Raw genomic sequence first — 10707 nt, forward strand, 5'->3', positions numbered from 1 at the left:
AGTGATACTGCCTCGGAAACCCAAGGAGGGGTCGCTATGAGTCGGGGCCAACTCGACGGCAAATAACAACTATATATATATATAATATATATATATATATCTCAAAGATTATTAGTGGATACCAGGGGTAGGAGGGAGGGGGAAAGGGGAACCTTTTGTTTGTGGGACACTGAGGATATGTTAGTGGTGCTGGAATATTTTGGGGAAGAATAGCAATAACGGTGGCACAACATGAAAAATGGCACAACATGAAAAATGTCATCAATGTCCCTGAGCTGTATATGTGGAAGCTGTCATGTTGGTGAATGTCTTGTTTATGCTTTTACCACAATAAAAGTACGTTTTTTAAAAAGTCAAATAATTTGCCCTGAGATCACACAGACTAATAAGGACACAATAACTATATTATGGGAAAAAAAGGAGAAATTTCAGTCACAGTGATCAGGACTACCAGATGCCACAGAGAGCTTGGGATACCATATCCACTCACTGTAACCCAGAACTGCTCCACAGGATGTCCAAGGCTGTAAATCTTTACAGAAGCAGACTGCCTTTTCTTTATCCCATGGAATGGCTCGTGGGTTTGAACCACCTATCTTTTGGTTAGCAGCCAAATGCTTTACCCACTGTGCCACCAGAGCTCCTTTCTGAGCTTGTGATAAGCAATAAGTGAGGCTTAAAAATGTTCCTGAAGGCAAAATTATGATAACTTCTTGGCCACAGCCAACCATATTGAGGGCATGAGTAGATGGACCTTGGTCGCAGGGGACATCAAGCTCAATTGGCATAACATACTACACAAAACATTATTCTACATCCTGCATCCAGTTGAATAGCAACTGGAGTCTTAAAAGCTTGCAAGCAGCCATCTAGATACAACAATGGGTCTCTCCCCATCCAGAGCAAAGAAGAATGAAAAATACCAAAGACATGTATGAAAACAATTAGTCCAAGGAAGTAGTAGACCATGAGACCAGAAGAACTAGATGGTGCCTGGCCACCACTGTCAACCACTTGGAAAGGGATCAGTGCAGGAGATCCTGGATAGATTGGGAGAACAATGTGGAACAAAACTCAAAATCATAAAAAAGACCAGGCTTACTGGTCTGATAGAGCCTGGTGAGACCCCTGAGACTATGGCCCCTAGTTACCTTTCAGGTCTGGAACTGAACTCACTCTTTTGACTTCCAGCCAAACAATAAACAGGGATATACAGTGAATATTCATATCAGGTAGATATACTCCCTAGAGTAATTGATCAAGATCAATGGTGGGAGAATAGAAGGGCTATGTTTGCACAGGGAGATGGCTGGGGGGGAGGGGAGCAGAAATGATAGGAAGGAAGGACGCAGGGAAGTAACCACAGGGAGGAAGTAGGAAGAGAGCTGTTACATTGTGGGGAATTGCAGTCAATGTCATAAAACAAAATGTGTATGAACTGCTGTACAGAAAGTGAATTTGCTCTATCAACTTTCACCCAAATCACAATACAAATTTAAAAAACAAAAATATGAAACTGTTCCTGAAATTTGAGCAAAAGGGAGCCCCTGGATTCTCCAGTTTCTCCAGATTCTCCAATCTGGACCACAGGCAACACATTCCTCACATTGCCATTAGTTAACATCTTAAAACATGGGAGGCAAACAATTCCCATCATCCTCTTTAGTATCTTCCCATTCCATCAGAACAAATTTCAGTCATTCCCAAATAGTTACTGAGAGTCAAGAATGTACCAGGTACTTTTCCAGGTATCGGGGACACACAGCTGAACAAGAGAAACACTGGCCCACCTTCACAAAGTTTACATTCTAGTTGGAAGTAGGTAATAAACTGGTATATAAATAAACAATTAGCCTGTACTAATTGGGGAGCTCTGGTGGCATAGTGGCTAAGGCATTTGACTGCTAACCAGAAGGCTGATGGTTCAAACCCACCAGCAACTCCTCAGAAGGAAGATTGGTTAATCTACTTCAATAGTGATATTTTCTCAGAAACCCGAGGGGTTGCTGAGTTGGGTCCGACTCCAGGCAGTGTGTGTGTGTACTAATTGACTGCTAACCAGAAGGCTGGCAGTTCAAAGCCACCAGTCACTCCTCAGAAGTAAGATTGGGCGATCTACTTCCATAGTGACTTAAAAAAAAAAAAAAAAAAAACCTCACTGCCACTGATTATAGCGTCTCAGAAACCCAAGGGGGGTTCGCTATGAGTCAGATTCCATTCAACAGCAATGAGATTGGTTTTTGGTTTTTTAAATCATGACGGAGCCCTGGTGGCGCACTGGTTAAAGCGCTTCACTGCTAACCTAAAGGTGAATGGGTTAGCTCCGTCTAGAGTGTGCCTGCGTTCACCCTTCTGTTTGGAGAGGGTATGCCAGCCTCTCCAAACAGAAGGCGCAGGTCTGCCGTTTCCGCGCGACCTTTCATCTCTCACTAGCCGAACAGTTAAGAGAAAGATGTAGCAGTTTGCTTCTGGAAAGATTTACAGCCTTGGCCACTCCTTGGGGCAGCTCTACTCTTTTGACTATGGAGTGGGATTCCACCGGGCAGCAGTGAATCATGATGAAAGAAATAGAGTGATATGAGAAGAGTAGGGGCCTTAGATAGGGTGGTCAGGGTTGGCCTCTCTAAAAAGGTGACATATGACAGGCGAGAATTTAGCTTTGCAGACAGGCAAGAATCAAAGAGCATTCTGGTTTCAAACATCTATGTCACAGCTCCTTTCAAGTGTAGGGGGTATATATACCACACTACAAAGCCAAAGGTCTGAGATGCACTATGTCTCGCTGTCTGCAGTAGTCATCATCTTTATCACTATGGTCCTTTATACTGGAACAAGGCTTCTGAGTGGGAACAAATTGCTTCCACTTTCATAATAAGTCAAGGGCTAATAACTGAGACTGTTACAAGCTATAAGGTTTGCGGAACTCTAGGTAGGAGCTGTGGTAGCGTAGTGCCTAAGGTACTTGACGGCTAACCAGCAGGCTGGACGTTCAAACCCACCAGCCACTCCTCAGAAAGGATGGTTGGGCAATCTACTTCAGTAGTGATACCGCCTGGGAAACCCAAGAAGGGGTCGTTATGAGTCGGGTCCGACTCCACAGCACATAACAACAGGTAGAACTCCAGCCCTCTCCACCTTCACTCATGGAAAAGCTAAAGAAGCCCCATGCACCGCCACTTCCCTAGGGTAAGAAGAGGGGTAGTGCAAGCTAGGGTCCTAGCTCCTTGTTCTCTTCACTTCAGGCAACTCTAAAATGCCCAGCCGACCTCCCCAAGGGCTCCCAAGGTTGCAACCAGCCGGAACCCGCGCCTTACACGTGGCAACATTAAGAGAATTTTCCCGAGGTCGTACCCTATATGGGTTCAATACCTGTCAGGAGGCGGCGTGAGGAGAGAGTGTGTGAAGATGTGGCCATAATACACACTTCTGGCTGCTCCCGGAATCCCTGTGCCCTCTCCTCTCACCGGGTACTGCTCGCCGCCATCGTTCTTCCCCGCCCCAGTGGGAGGCGGGACCTTTTCTATTCGTCACTTCCGGCGGGCGGTAACCTCGGAAGAAAGAGTTGTCACTGGGAGTGACCGATGCTGGAAAACTGGCAGAGTGCTGTCTTTAAGAGTTGGAGAGCTGAAGTACTTTCGGGAAAAGAGAGAAGAAAGGTCGCGCGCAAACGGCAGACCTGCGCCTTCTGTTTGGAGAGGCTGGCATACCCTCTCCAAACAGAAGGGTGAACGCAGGCACACTCTAGACCGAGCTGATCCTCCCACGACCTACTGCAGTGGGCAGAGCTTGGCTGCGGACTACTCGCGGGTAATTTAAAATTACATTTAGGACTCGGCCTGATGACGGAGAGGGCATTGGTTGTTCATTGTTAGGATTTTCACCTTCTAGGTGGGAGACGCGGGTTCCATTCCCAACCATACACCTCAGGTGCATCCACCACTCCTGTCAGCTTTTTGCTGTGATGCTGAATAGGTTTCAGTGAAACTTCTGGGCTGAGGAGGACTAGAAAGAAAGTCCTGGAGAACTACTTCCGAAAATCAGTCAATGAAAGCCCAATAGATCACAACGTGTTTGGATTTTCCATAAGTCGTGGGGTGGGGGAGGTCAACAACAACTGATGATGAGAGTGCCAATGATGCTTCCATTGTCAGGTCTGATCAGCAGTGCAGTTACAACTTTAGGATCTTTGCTGTCAAACAGGAGGACCAATGAACTGTGGAAGGTGCTTATTCTGAGCTTCACCAAGGGAACTGAATTATAGAGTCTCTTGATTTGAAGAAGGTAGTACCATGAGTGTAAGGGTTAAGATTTCTGGCTTTGAAGTGAGTTCTATATTTTAGTCCTGGCTCCGTTTCCTGGCCCTTTGACCTTGTTGAGCAAATTGCATAAATCCTCTGAACTGTAATTTTCTAGCTGTACAATGGGGATAGTAATAGTATGTATTTTATAAGATAGTTGAGATAATTAAGTAATAAAACAAACAAAAAAAAAGAAAACCTGACTCACTGCTATCCAGTTGTTTCCATCTCATAGCAACCAGCATTGGGTTTCCAAGGCTGTAAATCTTTATGGAAGTAGATCGCCCCATCTTCCTTTCGTGGATCAGCTGGTGGGTTTGGACTGCTAATCTTCTGGTTAACAGCCAAATACCTTATCCACTCGGCCACCAGAACTCCTAAAAATAGTGTCTCTAAAATAGGTAGCCAGACATCTACTACATATAACCATTGTCATCAAGTAGATTTGGACTCACAGCAATCCTATAGGTGAGAGTCGAACTGCCCCTGTAAGGTTTCCAAAGGCTGTAAATCTTTACGGAAGCAAACTTCCTCAAATATTTATCCCCATTGGCTGGTGTGTTCAGACCACCTACCTATTAGTTAGCAGCATAATGTTTTTATCATTGCACCACCAGAACTCCTTCTACCACATAAAACCCACTGCTATGAAGTTGATTCTGACTCACAGTGATCTACATTGGGTCTCCGAGGCCATCAGTCTTTACGGAAGTAGATTGCCCTGTCTTCCTTCCAAGGAGTCGCTGGAGGGTTTAAACTGCCAACCTTCTGGTTGGCAGTCAAATGCTTTAGGTACCGAGCCACCAGAGCTCCTTGATGACCTTATGGGAGAATGTAAAACCCCATTTTGTTTTCAAGGCTATAAATCTTTAGAAGCAAATTCCCTCATCATTCTGTGGAGCAAGCTTGTGGTTTCATATTGCCAAACTTTTGGTTAGCAACTGAATATTTTAACCACTATGCTACCACTGCTCCTATCTACCACATTAAAAGAAAAAAAAAAAAAAAAACTCACAGCCATCTAGTTGATTCCTACTCATAGCAATTCCCACTGGGTTTCCAACACAGTAAATCCTTACAGAAATAGATTGCCCCATCTTCCTTCCATGGAGTGGCTGGTGGGACCGAACCACCTTCTGGTTAGCAGTTAAATGCCTTAGGCACTGTGACACCAGAACTCCTTTGTACCACATATAAAAAACCAAACTCACTGCTATCGAGTCAGATCTGACTCATAGCGACCACTTCTTGGGTTTCTGAGGCGGTATCTCTACAGAAGTAGATTGCCCAACCTTCCTTCCCAGAAGTGGCTGGTGGGTTTGAACTGCCAGCCTTCTGGTTAGCAGTGAAATACTTTAGGCACTACGCCACCAGAGCTCCTATAACCAAAAAACCAAACTCACTGCTGTCCAGTCGGATCCGACACATAGTGACCCCTCCTTGGGTTTCCAAGCAGTATCACTGTGATACATTGCCCAATCTTCCTTCCATGGAGGGGCTGATGGGTTTGAACCACCAACCTTCTGAGGTTAGCAGTCAAATGCCTTAGGCACTATGCCACCAGAGCTCCCAGAGCTCCTATAGACACTAATTATCACTATCAGTGTTGTGATTTTAGTAGCCCTCTCTTTATCTGTTTTTCATGTAAAAATACATTGAAGAAAAGAATAAGCTTTAAAAAAAAAGATGGAGATGATAACTAGATTCTATAAAAACAATTTTTGTCTGTTTTCAAGGATAAGGTAATAACCATTTTGATTCATTTCAATTAACATAGCTGGGCACAGTAGATACTGAGAAGAAAGACATACTCCTGAGTCTGTATGAGCTTACAAGAATGGAATTTGGAAGGGAACGGTTAATTATCTGAGGCAGCGTGATAAGGGTTATGTAGAAAATGCTGCAGAAACCCAGATTAGGTAACATTTCTATGTAGTTGGGTAAGGGAAGGCTACAGAGATTTAAACTTGGTACTCAGTTGAAGGCAACAATCCCAAGATCAGCAGGCAATACGGCAGGCCACTGGTTCAACTCCAGGAATCGAAGGTCAGATGACGATGAAGCAGATGCAGGATCCAGACTGAACAAAAAGTGAGAGAGTTTTGCCAGAGCATTTTCATGTATACTGGAAGTAGGCCACCCCCCTGAGGAAACTCCCTATCAACAGAGTGGCTGTACAAAGCAGATCTCATCGGGGAGGTGATTACATTATATTAGATCTCATCATGGGGGATCATATCATAACTGCTAAATCACTTAGGATCATGGTCCAGCTAAGTTGACAAACAACCCTAAACTATCATAGTCTACCCCTTATCAACTTGGCACCTGTTGTTGTAGTTAGGTATCATTGTGTCATCTCTGACTCGTAGTGACCCTATGTATAGCAAAACAAAACTGTCCAGTCCTGTGCCAGCTCCATGATCCTTGCTATACTTGAGTCCATCTGTGTCAATTGATCTTGTAGAAGACCTTCCCCTTTTTTGTTGACCCTCCACTTTAACAAGCATGATATCTTTCCCCACAGAATGGTCCCTTCTGACAACACAACCAAAGTAGGTGAGATGAAGTCTGGCCATTCTCGCTTCCAAGGAGCATTCTGGCTGCACTTCCTCCAGGACAGATTTATTAGTTCTTTTAGCACTCCATGGGCCTTCCAGCATTCTTTGCCAACACCATAACTCAAAAGCATTGATTCTTCTTTGGTCTTCCTTATTCATTGTCCAGCTCTCACATGCATATGAGGTGATTGAAAATACCATGGCTTGTGTCAGGCACACCTTAGTCTTCAAGGAGATATTTTTGCCCTTCAGCACTTGAAAACATCTTTTGCAAATGATTTGCCCAGTGCTGTACATTGTCTGTTATCTTTACTGCTGCTTCCATTGGTGCTGATTGTAGAACCAAGTAATAAGAAGTCTTTGATGACTTCAATCTTTTTCAATTTATTGTGATGCTGCTTATTGGTCCAGTTCTGAGGATTTTTATTTTCTTTATATTGAGGTGTAATTCAAACTGCAGACTATAATCATCAGTCTTCATCAGTAAGTACTTCAAGTCATCCTTACCTTCAGCAAGCAAAGTTGTGTCATCAGTGTATCACACAGGTTGTTAAGGATTCTTCCTCCAATCCTGATGCCATATTCTTCTTCATATAGTCCAGCTTCTCAGATTATTTGCTCAGTATATAGATTGAATAAGTACAACCTTGACACCCTCCCTTCTTGATTTTAAACCATGCTGTGTCCCCTTGTTCTTTTTGAACAACAGCCTCCTGATTTATGTACAGGTTCCTCATGAGTAAAATTAAGTGTTCTGGAATGCCCATTCTTCTTAATGTTATCCATAATTTGTTATGATCCACACAATCAAATGCTTTTGCATAGTCAATAAAACACAAGTGAATATCTTTCTGGTATTCTTTGCTTTGAGCCAAGATCCATCTGACATCAGCAATTGTGGTAGTTCAGTTTGTGTGTCAACTTGGCTAGGCCTGGTTGAGTGGCTAGGGAGCTGGATGTAGTATTCCCCATGATGAAACTGGTAATCAACTCCACGGTGGAATCTACTGTGAGCAGCTGAGTAGCTGCCTGTGGGTATGTGGTCTGCTTCCCAAATATAAGTAGAAGCTTTGGGAATGTTCTCTAGCTTATGGCATGCTTGGGCCCTGCATGTAGCTGTGTCATTGTTCAGCAGCCTGCCATGCTCTGCCGACCTTGGGACGTACAATGAACTTGAATTAATGACCTGCTGTGTGGTTTGGTAACATTGGGATTGTGCCATTTTATTTGTCGACCTTGGGCTTCTTAGCCTCAACAGCCAGTAGCTGCCTGAGTGAAGAGGTGCCTCTGGCTTCAGTGGGCTAGGAGCAAAAGGCAGAGCTGAAGCCAAAGGTCAAGGGGCTTTCACACAGCCCCTAGAGCCTGGCACTTGGAACTTGGATTTCTAGCCTCCAAACTGTAAGAGAATAAACTCCTGTTTGTTAAGGCCATCCTATTTGTGGTATATTCTTTTTGGAGCAGCACTAGGTAACCAGAACAGCAATGATATCTCTTGTTCTGTGTCCTTTTCTGAATCCAGCCTGCATTTCTCAAAGTTCTCTGTCAATATACTGCTGCAACCATTTTTGAATTACCTTCAGTAAGATTTTACTTGCATGCAATATTAATGATAATGTTTGATAATTTCCACATTGTATGGGATCACCTTTCTTTGGAATGGGTACAAATATGGATCTCTTCCAGTCAGTTGGCCAGGTAGCTGTCATCCAAATCTCTTGGCATAACTGATTGAGTGCCTACATGGGGCATCTGTTTGTTGAAAGATCTCAGTGGGTATTCTGTCAATTCCTGGAGCCTTGTTTTTTGCCACTTCCTTCAGTGCAGCTTTGAGTTCTTCTTTCAATACTATTGGTTCTTGATCATACACCACCTCCTGAAGTGGGATGAACATTGACCAATTCTTTTTGGTACACTGATTCCGTGTATGTCTTCCATCTTCTTTCAATGTTTCCTGCATCATTCAATATATTGCTCACAGAATCTTTCAGTACTGCAACTCAAGGGTTAAATTTATTTCTTCAGCTCTTTCTGTTTGAGAAATGCCAAGTGTGTTCTTCCCTTTTGGTTTTCTAACTCCAGGTCTTTGCATATTTCATTATAATAATTGGCTTTGTCTTCTTGAGCTGCTCTTTGAAATCTTCTGTTCAGCTCTTTTATCTTGTCATTTCTTCCATTTGTTTTAGCTAGTCTCCACTCAATGGAAAATTTCAGAGTCTCTTCTGACATCCATTTTGCCCTTTTCTTCCTTTCCTGTTTTTTTAATGACATTTAGCTTTCTTCATGGATGATATTCTTGATGTCATCCCACAATTCCTCTGGTTTTTGGTCATTGGTGTTCAATGTATCAAATCTAGTCTTTGTTATTGTTGTTATGTGCCATCAAGTCGGCCCCAACTCATAGCGACTCCCCTTGAGTTTCCGAGGCAGTATCACTACAGAAGTAGATTGCCCAACCTTTTTTCCAAGGAGTGGCTGGTAGGTTTGAACCTCCAGGCTTTTGGTCAAGTGCCGTAGGTCCTATGCTACCAGAGCTCCTAATCTATTCTTTAGATGGTCTCTAAATTCAGGAGGGATATATTCAAGGTCATATTTTGGCTCTCATGGACTTGTTTTAATTGTCTTCAGCTTCAACTTGAACTTGCATATGAGCAGTTGATGGTCTGTTCCACAGTCAACTCCTGCTTTGTTTTGACTGAAGATATTGAGCTTTTCCATTGCCTCTTGCCACAGATGTAATCAATCTGATTCCTGTGTATTCCATCTGGTGAAGGCTATGTGTATAGTCACCATTGAAAAGAGATATTTGAAATGAGTAAGTTGTTGCTCTTGCAAAATTCTATTGTGCAATCTATCACCAAGGCCAAATTTTCCAACTACCAGTGATCCTTCTTTGTTTCCAACTTTTCCATTTCAATCATCAGTGAAAATGAACACATCTTGATTGCATGTTTGGTCAATTTCAGACTGCAGAAGTTGGTAAAAATCTTAAATTTCCTCATTTTTGGCTTTGGTGGTTGGTGTGTAAATTTGAAAAATAGTAGTATTAACTGTTCTTCCTTGTCCAAAAAACCTAACTCCTTGCCATCAAGTCAGATCCGACTCATAGAGACTCCTTCTGGGGTTTCCGAGGCAGTATTACTACAGAAGTAGATTGCTCAACCTTCCTTCTGAGAAGTGGCTAGTGGGTTTGAACCACCAGCCTTCTGGTTAGCAGTCAAATGCCTTAGGCACTATGCCACCAGAGCTCCTAGGTCTTCCTTATAGGTGTATTGATATTATCCTATCAGTGAAAGCACTGTACTTCAAGACAGATTTTGAAACAGTCTTTGTGACAATGAATGTCGTGCCATTCTTCTTCAACTTCTCATTCCCAGCATAGTAGATAATATGCTTGTCTGATTCAAAATGGCCAAAACTGGTCCATTTCAGCTCACTAATGCCTATGATATCAATCTTTATGTGTTCCATTTCATTTTTGACAACTTCAAATTTTCCTAGATTCATACCTCATATATTCCATGTTCCAATTATTAATGGATGTTTGTGGCTGTTTCTTGTCATTTTGAGTCATGCCACATCAGCAACTGGAGGTCCTGAAAGCTCTACTTTATCCATATCATTAAGATTGGTTCTATTCTGATGATGCAGCTTTCTCTCCCAGTGGTATTTTGAGTGCTTTCCAACCTGAGGGGCTCATCTTCTGGCACTATATCAAACAATGTTTCAGGGCTGTTCATAAAGTTGTCTAGTAATATATCAGACAGTGTTTCACTGTTATTCATAAGGTTTTCCCTGTCCAATTCTTTGAGAAGTAAATGGCCTCTTCCTTCTTCTGAGTCTGTCTCAGT

The sequence above is a fragment of the Orycteropus afer genome, unplaced genomic scaffold (genome assembly GCF_000298275.1).
Source record: "Orycteropus afer afer isolate SDZICR_OR568_19922 unplaced genomic scaffold, OryAfe1.0 scaffold00139, whole genome shotgun sequence".
Taxonomy (NCBI): domain Eukaryota; kingdom Metazoa; phylum Chordata; class Mammalia; order Tubulidentata; family Orycteropodidae; genus Orycteropus; species Orycteropus afer.